The sequence below is a fragment of the Sinohyriopsis cumingii genome, chromosome 3, assembly GCF_028554795.1.
Source record: "Sinohyriopsis cumingii isolate HCF-2022 chromosome 3, ASM2855479v2, whole genome shotgun sequence".
Lineage (NCBI taxonomy): Eukaryota > Metazoa > Mollusca > Bivalvia > Unionida > Unionidae > Sinohyriopsis > Sinohyriopsis cumingii.
In genome coordinates this window covers 141,575,335-141,595,395 of record NC_142963.1, presented here as the reverse complement: position 1 = coordinate 141,595,395, position 20,061 = coordinate 141,575,335, and the positions used below count along the sequence as shown (strand labels likewise).

At 33.7% G+C, this 20,061-nt stretch overlaps 2 protein-coding genes across 7 annotated transcripts in view; one reads left to right on the top strand and one right to left on the bottom strand.

Annotated features, from left to right (window-relative positions):
- LOC149803970 (integrator complex subunit 13-like) overlaps window positions 1-20,061 on the bottom strand; it is a 281,070-nt gene that overhangs the window by 153,055 nt on the left and 107,954 nt on the right. The window lies entirely within an intron of this gene.
- The window catches only part of LOC149803972 (FMRFamide-activated amiloride-sensitive sodium channel-like), a 61,040-nt gene that overhangs the window by 18,791 nt on the left and 22,188 nt on the right, over window positions 1-20,061 (top strand). Inside the window, exon 1 of one of the 4 annotated variants that reach the window (XM_089953815.1) lies at window positions 8,298-8,349. The exons of the other annotated variants lie outside the window; for them this stretch is intronic. The gene's annotated coding sequence lies outside the window, so the exon portion shown is untranslated. Of the gene's footprint in view, window positions 1-8,297; window positions 8,350-20,061 lie in introns of those variants that run through there. 4 annotated transcript variants of the gene reach the window in all.

Here is a 20,061-nt window from a genome sequence, read left to right as displayed (position 1 = left end):
TTAGACCACTCGGCCACTCGAGGCCCCTGTCAGAGGATGTAAGAATATGTATGTGCCAGTTTAAAGTGACTTTCATGCTGATGTCAATCAATTTAGAATTTCATGAATCTAATAATATTATGATTAACAAGAGTTTACTGCTGAAGAAAAATTCCTGAAATTCAAGACAAATCCCTTTCTTCCTTTAAAATGTGGAGTATTCAAACCATCTCTGATATTCTTCAACGATGACAAGATTGTCAAATTAGCTGATGTTGTGGACATACTGAATATCAAATTGGTACCAGTTTCATTTACAACTGACATAAGAAGTATTTTAGTAGAAACCCCAGGTTGATATGACTTTTCATTATGGAGGCATAATGACAACAATATGTTCAAAATGGGTGCCATGATACCATTTCCACTTTGTACCAAGCAGACAGCACAAGAAATCTTCTGGTCAAAGTGAAATGTCAATATGGCTAGCCATCCAGGAGAAGTAGCTATAACAAGACTTTCAAGATGGTTACTAGCTGTGTCATGGTCAAACATTTAGTTGCAAATCAGGACTGTTGAAAGCAAGTTAATAAGTCAAGGGAACATGGGTACTTATGCTTTGCCAGTCACCATTTCCATTTGATGATACAATATCTAATAAAATTTCAAAGGTTAGGTACAAATATTTACAAACCAGTAACTTGAGGCCATCAACCCATAATATATAACATATATACTTGATTTGTCATCATTTCAAGGGTACACATTTACAATGTGATACAATATTGCAAGGAAACATACAACTGAAAAGGTTACTTCCTTGATGTGATAAAAATTGCAACGAAACATACAACTAAAAAGGTTACTTCCTTGATGTGACACAATATTGCAAGGAAACATACAAATGAAAAGGTTGCTTCCTTGCCAGCTAATTCATGATCATTAGTAATTTTTTAAGAGTTCGAAAGTTTCAGCAATATCACATTACCTTCATCAGCGACTAATGCTGACCACATGAAGAGCAATAGTCTCTGATGAAGGCAGTGTGATATTGCCAAATACTGATCAACATTAGTCGCTGATGAAGGCAGTGTGATATTGCCAAATACTGATCAACATTAGTCACTGATGAAGGCAGTGTCATATTGCCAAATACTGATCAACATTAGTCGCTGATGAAGGCAGTGTGATATTGCCAAATACTGATCAACGTTAGTCGCTGATGAAGACAGTGTCATATTGCCAAATACTGATCAACATTAGTCGCTGATGAAGGCAGTGTCATATTGCCAAATACTGATCAACATTAGTCACTGATGAAGGAAGTGTCATATTGCCAAATACTGATCAAGTTAGTTGCTGATGATAGTTGTTGTTGTATGTAGGGTTTAACGCCATTTTTCATCACACGATAGGCTATACATGGCGGCCAGTATTAATGGTGGAGGAAGAACCTGGGAAAACCCTGGAAAGAACCACCGACCCACGAGAAGCTACTGGCAAGCTTTCTCACGTACCCACATTAGCTGAATCCGAGACTCAAGCCCACGCAGACAGAGGTGAGATGGCAGTGATCCATAATGGAGAGCGCTTTAGAAAACTCGGCCACTTGGGGCCACCTAGTGACTGATGAAGGCAGTGCGATATTGTCAAATACTGATCAACATTAGTCGCTGATGAGGGCAGTGTGATATTGCCAAAAATTTCGAACTCTTAAGATATTTATACTATGAGCATGTGAAATTACTAATGAGCAAGGAAACTTGTTCTGTATCCTTGTACGTTTCTACTATAATTATTCTGCTATTACAAAAATATTCCAATATTACAAACAATATGTGGGACTTTCAATCGTAGCAATGAATAAAACTTTTTGTAACCTGGATGCTTGACGTAACGATTGGGTAAAAGTCTGTATCTAAAATCATCTAACACATGACCAAGCATTACAATATAAAATTCTTTGTCAGATCAAGGAACTATTTGTTTATTTGTGGGGATGTTTGTATGTCAACTGGCCTAAGTCATAAAAGTGCTTTAATGTAGATAAACACTGTATTTATATGCTCCAATCCAATTTTGATGTACAAGTCAACATCCAGCTCAGATTTATAGTACAGTAGAACATGTCTTGAAAGACCATCCCTTCCGCCAAATAATAATGGTCTCTCAACATAGATGGTCTCTCATGACAGGTCATAACACTATATAATGAATAAATCAATGCATGGAGAATTTTGGTCACCCAAGACAGGTAGCAGTGGTCATTCAAGACAGGTTTTACGGTACATATAATTGGAAGCTTACAAGGTTCAGTCAATTTGTTTAATACCTCTTGGCTGCATTCTAACCTTGATACAGTGTTTAAAGTCTGGGCATTAAATTCCTCGAAAGCAATGTGGCAGTTGTTTGCTAAGATAACTTGTGTTCTTACTTTGATAACTTACGCACATTTTTTTCTTCTTCTAATGAACCTAATTAGAGATGCTTGGTCCATGATGAATTCCATGAAAAAAGCTACCAGTACAAAAAGATTGTAGTTCTATTTATTTACATATGATAAAAAACAAGCTTTTACATTATACACCTGTGTACTGGTAGTTGTAAAAATGTTAAAGGATGAACGTGGAAGGATTAATAAAGGACTAACAAGCAATTAGTAGAATATACAAATGTTAAAGGATGAACACAGAAGGATTAACAAGGACTAACAAGTACTTAGCAGAATATACAAATGTTGAAGGATGAACATGGAAGGGTTAATAAGGATTAGAATTATTAGAATATGCACAAAGCTACAAACACTTTTCAGTCGACCAATATTTTTCATAATCAAAAGCATTATAAATTTTATCATCTATAGTCTGGTACAGAATTATTTATTTAAATGACACTTGTGTTGTCAAAAAAAAATTACATTTGAGCAAATAATCAAATTAATCACTAATCTCTCCACTATGCATCATACACATTCTTGTCATGTCAAGGTATTCCTTTTCAATGTCACTTTTCTACAGGAAACCTATGATTATTTCTTATAAATGCATTATGTAACTTTCCTGGAAAACTTTTTTTTATACATCTACATTTATTCACAAAGACGCCAGATCATAAATTGATTAATAAGTATCTGTATAATATACATGACATTTATTTTACATGTGACTAATTTTGACCCAAACAATGAATTTCTTTGAGGAGAACTGACAATACAAGAGTCCACTCTATGCTTGATACAAAGTATGATCTCCAGTAATCAGAAAGAAGTCTGAGAACTCTTTTATACTGATGACACAAGAAAACAGTAATCAGCATGATGACACATGAAAACAGTTGTCAGCATGATGACACATGAAGACAGTTGTCAGCATTATGTCAGAGAACCATTTAATATTGATGACACATCTAAAGACAGCGATTTGCGATTTGGATTTTTAATATAGCTTTGACAATTCTTCAGTCATATCACTATGATGTCTGCAGTGTAGCAGTTTATACTGATGTTTAGCAATGAGGCATCATGACGCAGATATGTAGCATCATGTCCCACCCAGTCACATAATCCTGAAACCAGGCCGACCAGTCCTAACACTAACTTCTTAATGCTAAGTGCCTAGTGAAGCAGCTGTTAGTACGATTTTAGTATGACTCTTTCGGTGGATCAAACTCATGACATGCTGCATCTGAGACGAATGCTCCAACCACCATGTAAAGACAGTAATCATTATGAAGTCAGAGAACTGTTAATATTGACGACACAGCTGAAGATAGTAATCATTATGAAGTCAGAGAACTGTTCAGTATTAATGACACAGCTGAAGACAGTAATCATTATGAAGTCAGAGAACTGTTCAGTATTAATGACACAGCTGAAGACAGTAATTATTATGAAGTCAGAGAACTGTTCAGTATTAATGACACAGCTGAAGACAGTAATCATTATGAAGTCAGAGAACTGTTTAATATTGATGACACAGCTGAAGACAGTAATCATTATGAAGTCAGAGAACTGTTTAATATTGATGACACAGCTGAAGACAGTAATCATTATGAAGTCAGAGAACTGTTCAGTATTAATGACACAGCTGAAGACAGTAATCATTATGAAGTCAGAGAACTGTTCAGTATTAATGACACAGCTGAAGACAGTAATCATTATGAAGTCAGAGAACTGTTCAGTATTAATGACACAGCTGAAGACAGTAATCATTATGAAGTCAGAGAACTGTTCAGTATTAATGACACAGCTAAGTCAGTAATTATTATGAAGTCAGAGAACTGTTCAGTATTAATAACACAGCTGAAGACAATAATCATTATGAAGTCAGAGAAATGTTTAATATTGACGACACAAGACAGTAATCAGGAATAAGTCTGAACTCTTTCTTTAAGATTAACGACACATCAAGACAATAATCAGCAAAAAATCATTAATCTGCTTAATATTGATGACACATCTTAAGACACATCAAGACCAATAACTAATATAAAAAGTCATACCATCTTTGGAATTAATCTGAAAAGTCCTACATGTATCATTAAACCTATATATTGTATCATTGTAGAAATAACAGGTACAATCCCAGAGTTAAGGTAAATAAAAGGAAGTTCAAGTGTTTCCTCACTGATGATGTTTGTGATGAGATGAATAATAGTCAAGGAATACAAAAAAAGTAACTCTCAAAAATAGAGAAGAAACACCATAAAACATATTGATATTAAATTTATAACATATTTTTTTCTTTAAATTAAAAGAAAATTACAAAGTAAATAATTTATATTCCCTCAGATTGCCTCAGCATGTTATAAAATTCAATGTGTTATTGAATTATATAACACCAAGACTGACAGATACATGTACTGTACAAATACTACACTTTGTTATTACATGTTCTTGAAAGAAATCAGTGAAACTCACAACTGCATGTACCATAATTTAATTGTGTTTATTTCTTATGATAAATTGAGTGAATGAGTGATCGACTTATTGATTGATTGAAATTTATTGATTTACTTACTCACTGTTCTTGGGATACATGATTAAGGAGACTGGTTGGGTTTGGTGTTTTATGGCACAGCAGCACAAATAGGTTACTTAATGCAGAGGAAACTGGCGTAGAGTGTCTAGTCCAAGGTCACACCATGGTGGTCAGGTTTATCCAGTGTTAAGATTCAAACCCACACCCTTTTGTTGAGAAGTTTGGCATGCTAACCACTGAGTCAGTATAGATCCAGCTTCTTACAACAATACTGAAGAATTCATCAGAGAAGAATATAAAAATAAAGATCATTTCATGAAATTTTTTATCTGACTCATGTTTCATAAAGAGTTAAAATGGCTCAGTAGTCAGCTCACCATACTCCCAAAAGAAAGACTGAATGTTCGAATCGTACAATCGGATTAGCCGGGCAAGCTTCCAAGGTGAGTCCTTAGGGAACAATGCTCTGCTCTAATTGCTTCTACACTAACAACCATCTAAATGTGTGGCCCTGCTATAAAAGACTAAACCAAACCTAATGGTAATTACCTTAGATTCCAAATCAGAATCAGTTTCAGTTAAGAGTATACAATCCCTGAATGGAAAATTGGTTTTGATATTAGAATTGAATTGTTAAACTCACAAGATCCCAGAATGGAAAATCATTTTATATATTAGAACTGAATTGTTAAGCTTGAACAGAATGGATAATCAGTTTTGATATTAGAATCAAATATTTTAGGTACCAAAATTGTTGATCTTACCTCATATGGCAGTAAGTCAATAAAAAGTGTACCAATAGAAAGTGTACCAATAAAAAGTGTACCAATAGAAAGGCATAAATGTCAATCTCAATTTAACAATTAAAACTGAGACATGGAAGTGCAAATTTCAAATGGGTTTCTTTTAAAGCAGGTTTCTTGTAAAGCAGGTTAAAATCCTGCATGAGATCAACCTGGCTCGGATGATGAAGCGTGTTCTTGGGTATGGCACTAAATAGCCTACTTGTGTTGTTGTGCCGTAAAACACCAATAAAAAACCCTCACAAAACTAGTATAAATCACAAAGTATACATGAGTCAAGTTTAGTTGAAACTTTAAGGAAAATCCGAAATGTGATCTTCAAAGGTTCAACATTTCCATCCAAGGTATCCATGTTCTTCCACCTAAGTTACCATGCAGTGACATTTTTAAATTACCATGGAGTGACATTTTTAAATTACCATGCAGTGACATTTTAAATTAGCATGCAGTGACATCTTACATTACCATGCAGTGACATTTTTTAATTACCATGCGGTGACATTTTTAAATTACCATGCAGTGACATTTTTAAATTACCATGCAGTGACATTTTACATTACCATGCAGTGACATTTTTAAATCACCATGCAGTGACATTTTTAAATTACCATGCAGTGACATTGTTAAATCACCATGCAGTACCATTTTTAAATTACCATGCAGTGACATTTTTAAATCACCATGCAGTGGCATCTAAAATTACCATGCAGTGATATCTTACATTTTTTAACCATGCAGTGGCATCTAAAATTACCATGCAGTGACATCTTAAATTACCATGCAGTGACATTTTAAATTTTTTAACCATGCAGTGACATTAAATTACCATGCAGTCACATCTTAGCTTTCAAGAATACTACTGCTTGTACACATTATTAGAACATTTTTTACAAAATATATGGGTTGGAAACAAGACACCTTTATTTTAATATATCTTAAATAATATTGATCAAAAGTCTGTAAAATAAATTACATACTCTATTAGCTTTCACAAAGAGAACATGTATTAAAATGGATACATAAAACACCAAATACTTCATCACATGTATTAAAATTGATACATGAAACACCAAATACTCCATCATACATGTATCAAAATGGATAAATAAAACACCAAATACTTCATCACACATGTATCAAAATGGATACATGAAACACCAAATACTTCATCACACATGTATCAAAATGGATACATGAAACACCAAATATTTCATCACACATGTATCAAAATGGATACATGAAACACCAAATAATTCATCACACATGTATCAAAATGGATAAATAAAACACCAAATACTTCATCACACATGAATTAAAATGGATATATGCAACATCAAATACTTCATCATACATGTATCAAAATGGATACATGAAACACCAAATAATTCATCACATGAGTATAAAAATGGATACATGAAACACCAAATACTTCATCACACATGTATCAAAAAGAATGCATGAAACATCAAATACTTCATCACACATGTATCAAAATGGATACATGAAAGACCAAATAATTCATCACACATGTATCAAAATGGATACATGAAACACCAAATACTTCATCACACATGTATCAAAATGAATGCATGAAACATCAAATACTTCATCACACATGTCACACATGTATTAAATGCATACAAGAAACAAATACTTCATCACATATACACATACTTCTACATCTGCTGTGTGCAAAACTGCTGTTAAATTATTTGCAGGAAACTGTAGTCACATAGGACTATTTGTGGTGAAACCGCTGTGACTATTTGTGTGAAAATGCTGTCACATTTATTTGTGGATGTGATTTGTGATGTGATTTGGATTTTTTAATGTAGCTTTAACAATTTTTCAGTCATATCACTATGATGTCTGCAATGTGGCAGTTTATAGTGATGTCCAGCACTGGGGCACCATGCTGCAGACATGTAGCATGATGTCCCACCCAGTCACATTATCCTGACACCAGGTCGACCAGTCCTAACAGTAACCTCTTAATGATGAACACCAAGCGAGGCACCTGTTAGTACCATTTTTGTAAGTCTTTGGTATGACTTGACAGGGGATCAAACCCACAACCTCCTGCATCCAAGGTGGACACTCTAACTACTAGGCCACCTGAGCAGTCTTTACTTATGGAAATCTGCTGTCACATGATTACCTGTGTGAAAATGCTGTCACATGTTTATGTATGGCTGTCACATGATTATTTGTGTGAAAATGCTATTACACATGATTATTTGTTGATGTCACATGATAATTTGTGTGAAAATGCTGTCACAGGATTATTTGTGTGAAAATGCTGTCACATGATTATTTGTAGCTGTCACATGATTATTTGTGTGAAAATGCTGTCACACATGACTAATATGAGTGGAGAAGTAAATGAATATGTAAAGCAGATAAAAAGAACTGAAACATCACAGAATACTGGGTAAGAAAATTACCAAAAAAAAGATTAAAGTTGCAATTTCATTTCTTCAGCTGTGTAAATCAACTCTTGCTTTTCTCATTCACTTTGCAGGGTGACCACCCTCCCATGGGGTTCAGGGATGTAGAATAGGCCAGATAGGGCTGACTCAACCACACAGGTAAACTTGGTGGTCGCCTATGATGCTAGGTTTTAATGTATGCCAAATTAGATGGAAGTGAATTTTTTCCTTGGGGGGGGCTTGGGGGTTGGTAGGGGGCACCAAAGACATAGTTTGCCTAGGGTGCCAAAAGCCCATGGGCCGACCCTGAGGGCAGAGTTGACATGAACTGCAGTGGTTAGTGTGCTAGATTTGCAACTGAAAGGGTTCAAATTACACCATCCAATCAGCCTGGGATGGCTAAGGTAGCTTGTCCTTGGGCAGAACATTTTACTCCAATTGTCACAGCTCTAGATGAATAGCATGAAACCAATCACTCTGCAGACTGGTACATTATCATAAACTTGCAAATACTTGAACTTATATGAAAAGTATCAAAGTGGGTTGGTTACTGTGACAATTTTAGTATTGGGAATATTTACAATACTGCACTGGACAGTGTACTACAAAACAATTTGCAATTTACTCGGAAAACCTTGAAGAATGTATAATATTATTGAAGAGTGATCAAGACAAAGTTTACTGTCAGTGAGTCTGAGAGACACATGACATCAACATTTCATGTCAGTGAGTCTAAGGAGTCAAAGTTTCATGTTTGTGAATTTTGAAATAAACACTAAGTCAAAGTTTACTGTCAGTGAGACATACACATGATGTCAAATTTTCATTACTGTACAGTGAGTTCAAGATGTACAAGAAGTCAAAGTTTCATGTCTGTGAGTCTGAAATACAATTAAGACATCTTCTCAGCTGTGGCCAAATTGGTGGTTGGGGTGAGATGCTGGCAAATGTGGAGAGTCGAATTTTGTCGTCCCATCCAGAAACTTCACCACTGTATTACATTTTGGCAAATGACAATGTTTTGAGTTACTTTTCCATCTTTCTTCAAGAATTTTGGCCAAAAATGTTGCCAGACAAGTGATATTGCCTTCATTCTGGCACAATCTTGTACAACACTTCTGACACCACATCCACTAATTTGGGTCATTAAAATGCAAAGGGCTGCACATAATGAGCAATTGAACCTATTTTCTCAGTGTACACACATTTTGTTATATATCTTTTTGATTTACAAACAAAAGATGCCAAAAGTGGCAAAACTTTCAAACAAAAGAAAATGAAGACTGAAGTAGAAGTTTATCTGAATACTATTTATGACAATACTTTAAAAACTCATTTCAATGTAATGCATTATTATTATTATCATTATTATTAATATTATTATTATTATTATTATTATTATTATTATTATTATTATTATTATTATCAACAGTGAAGGTGGATACACTACATTATACCACAAGTATACTTATGAATGGACAGTAGATACACTGGCTGGATGTGTAGCATGATTCCAGTCTCCTCTTCAAAAACAGTTGCCAATAACAAAATTATCAATTCTTTTATTTTACAACAACTTTTCTCAAAATTTAAAGACTAGGAATCCAGTTATAAACCAGTGTACCTACACGACTTAGACTAGGAATCCAGTTATAAACCAGTGTACCTACACGACTTAGACTAGGAATCCAGTTATAAACCAGTGTACCTACACGACTTAGACTAGGAATCCAGTTATAAACCAGTTTACCTACATGACTTAGACTAAGAATCCAGTTATAAACCAGTGTACCTACATGACTTAAGACTTGGAATCCAGTTATAAACCAGTGTACCTACACGACTTAGACTAGGAATCAAGTTATAAACCAGTGTACCTACATGACTTAGACTAGGAATCCAGTTATAAACCAGTGTACCTGCATGACTTAAGACTTGGAATCCAGTTATAAACCAGTGTACCTACACAACTTAGACCAGGAATCAAGTTATAAACCAGTTTACCTACACGACTTAGGCTAGTTCTTTAAAATTTTAACAAATCAATTAACTCCCATATTTAGACTACAGTGTACCAGACTCGAAAGCTTCTATTTGATTTCTGCCTCACTGTAGGAAAGAGTCTGTATAAAGTGCAAATAAATCAAAGATGTAAGATATTGGCATGAATGGCAAGTTTTATGGAACCAAAATTATGTATTGTATCTAATTATGGGGGTTTTGACAGCCAGTATTGAAAGTAATGACGACCGAACTTGAGTCAATATTGGATAACACTTCTAAGAACTGTTAGAAACCTATGATGTCTGAACTGCATTGATATCCAAATGTATAAGCAGGCAAAACAAACTGGAACAGAGTCTTGGTAAGTGAAATATGTTTCTTCACAATTTCTCATTCATAAATTCTGCTGATAAAAAAGATATTTTCACTTCTGGTACACATGTTTTAATAATTCTGTGCAAGTGAAGTTTGATTACCAAAGTTTCATTAAGTTCATATTATCAATTACTTAAAAATATTTCAAACTCTTGGTATACCGGAAGAAAATTTCAGATAACATACATCTAAATATTGTTGCTTTACTGAATTTTAGTGGATACAAGTGATTCAATCTGAAGGTGATAAAAAAATGTTACAACTAAATTGTGCTTATTTTAGTTTTTTTCTCTCTAAAATACTGATGTACACTTGTGTGTGCATGTGACCTTGCTAAAAGGTTCTAGCAGATCGCCTAACACTTATATCAAATGAAACTAATCTTGTCTCAGGTGAAGCTAGTCTGAAAATTGCAATTCTGTTTGAGTGTGCATTTTGCATTACTAATTATTGCTGGAATATATTGTTATGTACATTTAATTTGTATTGTGAGTTTTTATTCATTATATTAAATGGATAATTGTATTTTGGACCTGACCTTATCCAAAATGAAGTTTATTTTCTACTTAACCTGAATCATTGATTATATGGTCTAGTAAACAACGTTTTTATCTAAATCTGAGTCCAGAACACTGGAAATTACCCATGAAATGCCATCTCTACCCATTGTTTACCACAATTTATATTAGAAATTTAGTAACAGATCTTCTAATTATAACTAAGATTTTATCTCGTAAACATTTGGAACTTTCCAGAATGAAATTTTCCATCTGGTAATAGTTTTTGTTTTAGAAAATGCTAATTGTGACCTGAGGTCAAGTAGAGGACTATAAAATCTTGTTTACCTAGAAATTATTTATTTATGTCGTAAGATCTGAGTAGAGTCAGTTGTATTATTGTTGTGTCCAGTATTTTACTGGGCTGGAATTTATTTATTCAAATTATTTAATGAAGTGATTCTTCTCTGGAAATACAAAGTGCTCAAAAATAACCTTCATTGAAATAGAAACTTGGATTTATGGTGAAATAAAAATAAGAATAAATTCTTGGATTGTATTATTGTGATTCAACAAAAGACTGATGGCACATCACTATGACACAGGCCATCACAGGCAAATAGACACTTCCATCATTGGATTTATTTTGGAATACCAATAAAGTTTTTTAAGAACTTTATGCTGTAGGACTTGTGTAAGAAATCCAAGGATTATTTGGGATTTAATTTGCAATTTAGTAAGTTCCTTTTACATTTTTCACTTTGTGTTCTAGGGAAATAAATCAATTGTTGAAGTTTACAAAACTTGTTGCTTTTTGCTCTATTCTATTACTTAGTTTAGGACTATAGAGTCATAATAACATTTTCCATTTGTCCATCTGGTCACCTGTCCAACTACCTCCTTGCTACCCTTTAGTCCATGTGTATTTTTGTTTCAATGAAAGTTGTATAAGACTATACACAAACTGGAACAACAGAAATCATTGTTTCCAAATAATTATTGTTTCTTTTTCATTTTTATGATGCTGACCTATTAAATTTATACCAGCATGTTAACATAATGAACTGAAAAGCACATAAATTATCGAACCTTTTTCCTGTTTTTGTGTGCACTGTTGTTGCTGGGGGGTGTTGCTAATTATCCAAAACAAATTTAATAGTCATCTCATTTCCATTAAGGCAAGAAGAATACAAGAAATCAAGCATATCAAAAAACAATTATCAACTTTTGATTTTATCAACTCTAGAAATATTATATTCACTTTTACTTGTGGCCTCCATTAATAAAAGTTCATCAAAAGTCAATACTTGTGCTTCAAACAGTTGACTGTATGAAGAGAGAAAAAAAGCTTTGTTTTTTTCTTCTTCCAACTGTAAAGTTAAGAAAAAATTATTCCTCACTTAAACAAACCAAATTCACAGTTTACTTTCCAAGCAAATATACTTGCTTCAAATCTTCCAAGTTACTCAGCATGACTTCAAGGTTACCCAGCATATTAGTCACTTTGTTAAAAACTGGAGTACTTTTAATGGAATGGAACAATTTATCAGTGTCTGCAAGTCAAGAGCAATGTACTATAACTTTAGACTTGTTGCCAGGTAATAAATAGGCAGAAAACTAAACTCATTAAGCAGAAAAAATAGTTACACCATCCTGCTGGAAGTCTGTGAGCTCTGCAACCTTTGTATCAATTTTTCACTTTTGTTTATAGAAGTCTGCAGAATCTTTAATAAATGGTCATTCTCTAAGACAAAATGACTTTAAATTAATTAAATAACAATTAATTTTAATTAATAAAAAACAAACACATAAATTTAACCTTACTAAGTTTACAAAACAAAACATGGACTTCCTACAAAGTTGCATGACTTTGCTTGGATGACCTTGGCATTTTAACTTACAGTCAATCACTACTACAATTTGAGTAATTCAAGCCAATAATTATTACTCAAGTTTTGTTCATACAAATTACCTCATATTTAGTTTTCAGTTTTTCTAAAATGTCATGTCTTTAATTCCAGCATTCTTACATACAGCCAAAAATGAAACCCATTATATCTAGACCTAGTAAAGTTAATCTGTTTCAGTCTAATTGATACTTCGTGTCAGACTGGTGGCAATTTAACAAACAAAATCGAAAATAGACTTGCGCTATTTCAGAAAACCTTGCCAAATTTGATCTGACTTCATTTCTTAAACAAATTATTCCAGGACCAAAAGTCAAAGTACCTCCATTGCTACTCTAATTGACTATCCCCGATATTTACTGGCTTAAATCAAGTTTTTGATAGACGTAAAAAAAACTGTTTTATAGTGTGTTTATCCTGGATCTAAAACAAAGTACAGATATTCTCATGCTCAAAAACTAAATATATTTAAAAAATCTGATGTCTGATTGGCTGGAATTAAATAACCAACCAATCAGAATTTTTTATACAAGTCTAAATCTGAGTATAAGGCACCAGAGCCAGGTCTTGAATTTATGGTCTTGTATTTCACTAATGCTACTGTTGTCAATTTTTTAATTTTTTTTACATCTACCTTTACAACTGAAGATTGCTTCCGTAAATTGGACAGCTTCCTGGCATCGTTCATATTTGCATTAACATGTCAAAATCTATTTTGTCTACATCCAAAACTTGATCAGAAAATGAGTGTTAACACCATCAGAAAACCTGTAATAATAACATCAAACAAATTATCCCTAAAAAAGTCAATGTAATTGATAAATGTGGTAAGTTAATGAGGAACTACAGGTGATTTGTGTTTCCAATGCAAGAGATATGTTGTCCTACACAGGGTTTTATTTTTAATCAACATATCAACATATCCCCAATACAACTTTTTAAAGTTTGAATTTCAAACTCTCTTTGAGTGGATATACATTAAATTCATTACATGTATGAAATTTCACAGTGAGTTTTACTAATGTTCCAGAAGGTATCACATAAGCAGTGATTTGAAATAGTGATTTATGTTCAATGCATATGATCAAGCAATAGACAGCTAGGACAGGATATTATCTGAAATGGTGACTTCTGCAGAATGCATGTGTTCAAGCAATATACAGCTAGGACAGGGTATTATTTGAAATGGTGACTTCTGTTGAATGCATGTGATCAAGCAATATACAGTTAGGAGAGGGTATTATTTCAAATGGTGGCTTCTGTTGAATGCAAGTGATCAAGCAATATACAGTTAGGAGAGGGTATTATTTGAAATAGACTTCTGCTGAATGCATGTGATCAAGCAACAGACTGTTAGGAGAGAGTATTATTTGAAATAGTGACTTCTGTTGAATGCATGTGATCAAGCAATAGACAGCTAGGACAGGGTATTATTTGAAATTGTGACTTCTGTTGAATGCATGTGATCAAGCAATGGACAGGAGAGGGTATTATTTGAAATGGTGACTTCTGCTGAATGCATGTGATCAAGTAATAGACTGTTAGGAGAGGGTATTATTTGAAATAGTGACTTCTGTTCAATTCAAGTGATCATGCAATAAGACTGTTAGGAGATGGTATTATTTGAAATGGTGACTTCTGCTGAATGCATGTGATCAAGCAATAGACTGTTAGGAGAGGGTATTATTTGAAATGGTGACTTCTGTTGAATGCATGTGATCAAGCAACAGACTGTTAGGAGATGGTATTATTTGAAATAGCTAGTGACTTCTGTTCAATTCAAGTGATCAAGCAATAGACTGTTAGGAGAAGGTATTATTTGAAATGGTGACTTCTGTTCAATGCATGTGATCAGGCAATAGACTGTTAGGAGAGGGTATTATCTGAAATGGTGACTTCTGTTTAATTCAAGTGATCATGCAATAAGACTGTTAGGAGAGGATATTATTTGAAATGGTGACTTCTGTTGAATGCATGTGATCACGCAATAATACTGTCAGGAGATGGTATTATTTGAAATAGCTAGTGACTTCTGTTCAATGCAAGTGATCACGCAATAAGACTGTTAGGAGATGGTATTATTTGAAATAGCTAGTGACTTCTGTTCAATGCAAGTGATCACGCAATAATACTGTCAGGAGATGGTATTATTTGAAATAGCTAGTGACTTCTGTTCAATGCAAGTGATCACGCAATAAGACTGTTAGGAGATGGTATTATTTGAAATAGCTAGTGACTTCTGTTCAATGCAAGTGATCACGCAATAAGACTGTTAGGAGATGGTATTATTTGAAATAGTGACTTCTGTTCAATTCAAGTGATCACGCAAAAAGACTGTTTGGAGAGGGTATTATTTGAAATGGTGACTTCTGTTTAATTCAAGTGATCATGCAATAAGACTGTTAGGAGAGGATATTATTTGAAATGGTGACTTCTGTTTAATTCAAGTGATCATGCAATAAGACTGTTTAGGAGAGGGTATTATTTGAAATGGTGACTTCTGTTCAATTCAAGTGATCACACAATAATACTGTTAGGAGATGGAATTATTTGAAATAGTGACTTCTGTTCAATGCAAGTGATCACGCAATAAGACTGTTAGGAGATGGTATTATTTGAAATAGTGACTTCTGTTCAATGCATATGATCAAGCAATATACTGTTAGGAGAGGGTATTTTTTGAAATAGTGACTTCTGTTTAATTCAAGTGATCACACAATAAGACTGTTAGGAGATGGTATTATTTGAAATAGTGACTTCTGTTCAATTCAAGTGATCAAGCAATAAGACTGTTTAGGAGAGGGTATTATTTAAATGGTGACTTCTGTTCAATTCAAGTGATCACACAATAATACTGTTAGGAGATGGAATTATTTGAAATAGTGACTTCTGTTCAATGCAAGTGATCACGCAATAAGACTGTTAGGAGATGGTATTATTTGAAATAGTGACTTCTGTTCAATGCATATGATCAAGCAATATACTGTTAGGAGAGGGTATTTTTTGAAATAGTGACTTCTGTTTAATTCAAGTGATCACACAATAAGACTGTTAGGAGATGGTATTATTTGAAATAGTGACTTCTGTTCAATTCAAGTGATCAAGCAATAAGACTGTTTAGGAGAGGGTATTATTTGAAATGGTGACTTCTGTTCAATTCAAGTGATCACACAATAATACTGTTAGGAGATGGAATTATTTGAAATAGTGACTTCTGTTCAATGCAAGTGATCACGCAATAAGACTGTTAGGAGATGGTATTATTTGAAATAGCTAGTGACTTCTGTTCAATTCAAGTGATCAAGCAATAGACTGTTAGGAGAAGGTATTATTTCAAATGGTGACTTCTGTTCAATGCATGTGATCAGGCAATAGACTGTTAGGAGAGGGTATTATTTGAAATGGTGACTTCTGTTTAATTCAAGTGATCACGCAATAATACTGTTAGGAGAGGATATTATTTGAAATGGTGACTTCTGTTGAATGCATGTGATCACGCAATAATACTGTCAGGAGATGGTATTATTTGAAATAGCTAGTGACTTCTGTTCAATGCAAGTGATCACGCAATAAGACTGTTAGGAGATGGTATTATTTGAAATAGCTAGTGACTTCTGTTCAATGCAAGTGATCACGCAATAATACTGTCAGGAGATGGTATTATTTGAAATAGCTAGTGACTTCTGTTCAATGCAAGTGATCACGCAATAAGACTGTTAGGAGATGGTATTATTTGAAATAGCTAGTGACTTCTGTTCAATGCAAGTGATCATGCAATAAGACTGTTAGGAGATGGTATTATTTGAAATAGTGACTTCTGTTCAATTCAAGTGATCACGCAATAAGACTGTTTGGAGAGGGTATTATTTGAAATGGTGACTTCTGTTTAATTCAAGTGATCATGCAATAAGACTGTTAGGAGAGGATATTATCTGAAATGGTGACTTCTGTTGAATTCAAGTGATCACGCAATAAGACTGTTAGGAGATGGTATTATTTGAAATAGTGACTTCTGTTTAATTCAAGTGATCAAGTAATAGACTGTTAGGAGATGGAATTATTTGAAATAGTGACTTCTGTTCAATGCAAGTGATCACGCAATAAGACTGTTAGGAGATGGTATTATTTGAAATAGTGACTTCTGTTCAATTCAAGTGATCACGCAATAAGACTGTTTAGAGAGGGTATTATTTGAAATGGTGACTTCTGTTCAATGCATGTGATCAGGCAATAGACTGTTAGGAGATGGTATTATTTGAAATAGTGACTTCTGTTTAATTCAAGTGATCATGCAATAAGACTGTTAGGAGAGGATATTATTTGAAATGGTGACTTCTGTTTAATTCAAGTGATCACACAATAAGACTGTTAGGAGATGGAATTATTTGAAATAGTGACTTCTGTTCAATGCAAGTGATCACGCAATAAGACTGTTAGGAGATGGTATTATTTGAAATAGCTAGTGACTTCTGTTCAATGCAAGTGATCACACAATAAGACTGTTTAGGAGAGGGTATTATTTGAAATGGTGACTTCTGTTCAATTCAAGTGATCACACAATAATACTGTTAGGAGATGGAATTATTTGAAATAGTGACTTCTGTTCAATGCAAGTGATCACGCAATAAGACTGTTAGGAGATGGTATTATTTGAAATAGTGACTTCTGTTCAATGCATATGATCAAGCAATATACTGTTAGGAGAGGGTATTTTTTGAAATAGTGACTTCTGTTTAATTCAAGTGATCACACAATAAGACTGTTAGGAGATGGTATTATTTGAAATAGTGACTTCTGTTCAATTCAAGTGATCAAGCAATAAGACTGTTTAGGAGAGGGTATTATTTGAAATGGTGACTTCTGTTCAATTCAAGTGATCACACAATAATACTGTTAGGAGATGGAATTATTTGAAATAGTGACTTCTGTTCAATGCAAGTGATCACGCAATAAGACTGTTAGGAGATGGTATTATTTGAAATAGTGACTTCTGTTCAATGCATATGATCAAGCAATATACTGTTAGGAGAGGGTATTTTTTGAAATAGTGACTTCTGTTTAATTCAAGTGATCACACAATAAGACTGTTAGGAGATGGTATTATTTGAAATAGTGACTTCTGTTCAATTCAAGTGATCAAGCAATAAGACTGTTTAGGAGAGGGTATTATTTGAAATGGTGACTTCTGTTCAATTCAAGTGATCACACAATAATACTGTTAGGAGATGGAATTATTTGAAATAGTGACTTCTGTTCAATGCAAGTGATCACGCAATAAGACTGTTAGGAGATGGTATTATTTGAAATAGTGACTTCTGTTCAATTCAAGTGATCACGCAATAAGACTGTTTAGAGAGGGTATTATTTGAAATGGTGACTAATCTGTTCAATGCATGTGATCAAGCAATCTACTGTTAGGAGAGGGTATTATTTGAAATAGTGACTTCTGTTTAATTCAAGTGATCATGCAATAAGACTGTTAGGAGATGGTATTATTTGAAATAGTGACTTCTGTTCAATTCAAGTGATCATGCAATAAGACTGTTAGGAGATGGTATTATTTGAAATAGTGACTTCTGTTTAATTCAAGTGATCATGCAATAAGACTGTTAGGAGATGGTATTATTTGAAATAGTGACTTCTGTTCAATTCAAGTGATCATGCAATAAGACTGTTAGGAGATGGTATTATTTGAAATAGTGACTTCTGTTGAATGCATGTGATCAGGCAATAAGACTGTTAGGAGAAGGTATTATGCATTGTGCAGTTGGATCATAATGTACATGTACTTCATGAGGACATGAAATAAGGGACATGTATTTCCATGGATACCACAAGAAGATGAAAACAAGCCACTCTTCATATTGTGATCAGGGAAATTGTAAGGATCTAAATTCATAGTTTTACAATTAAAAAGTTCAATGAAAAGGTGTGTCAGAGAAGTGACAAGGATACACATGTATTTGATTCCTTACATTCAATTCCAAAACAGTAAATTAACAAAGTTCATGCTATTGGTCAGTGACAAAATGTCAGTAGGAGCAACTATAATTTCTTATGAGTTTTCATGCTGAGGCTGAAATTTTCTTAAGCCCAAGGTCCTAGACTAATAATTTAGTGCTTGGGATCAAGTTATTTCTTCCTTTGAAAAACTGCCAAATTGAGCATGTGCCTATCAATCATTACCAAATTTTACAAAAACAGAATATTCCTTGGGTTTTGTCTTCAACTAAATCATGTAATTTTTGGATGTAGTTTGCAAGACTTGTCAAGATGTGCCTTGTACCTCTAGCAAACAAATTTTTCTGAGTGATTCAATGCTTTACTGATGAGACTCTCATATCAACACAGTATGAAAAGGTAAATACTCACAGTTTCAGATGCTCATATCAACACAGTATAAAAAGGTAAATACTCACAGTTTCAGATGCTCATATCAGCACAGTATAAAAAAAACACACCTTTAAAAGAGCAGGAACTAGGAATCCATGACAGTCAATAACATATAATTGGGAAATTCCCCAACATGTTCAATTAGCAGTCGAGAAAAATTTAAAAAAAATATGAACGGAAACACACAAGAAACTTTATCCTGAATTAAAAATGCACACAAATTATAAAAAATAATAAACGATGACAATTAATTAATTGCTAGTTTGCATAACTTCAGTTCCATATCCGACTACTTCTGGCAGGGCCAAATCAAAATTTCTCCCAAAAAGGTTATAGACCTCAACAATACACCCATGTGAGTTACTAATCAATAAAGTTAGTTTAAAATAAATTCAACAAAATACTGATATTAGAAAATAATGGTTACAAATGTAACATCCAATATATTCAATGCCACTGGTTACAAATGTAACATCCAATATGTTCAATGCCACTGGTTACAAATGTAACATCCAATATGTTGAGTGACTACTTGGTAAGATCTGGACTGATGTGTTACATCAAAGATGGAAGTGGGAACAGTGGACAGTAAAAACCAGAACAACTTTGCAAAAAGATTTACAAAAAGCAAAGGTTAACAGCATGCAATCTTGAGTTATTCAATAAAATGAGGAACAGACACTGTGTGGAGTCAT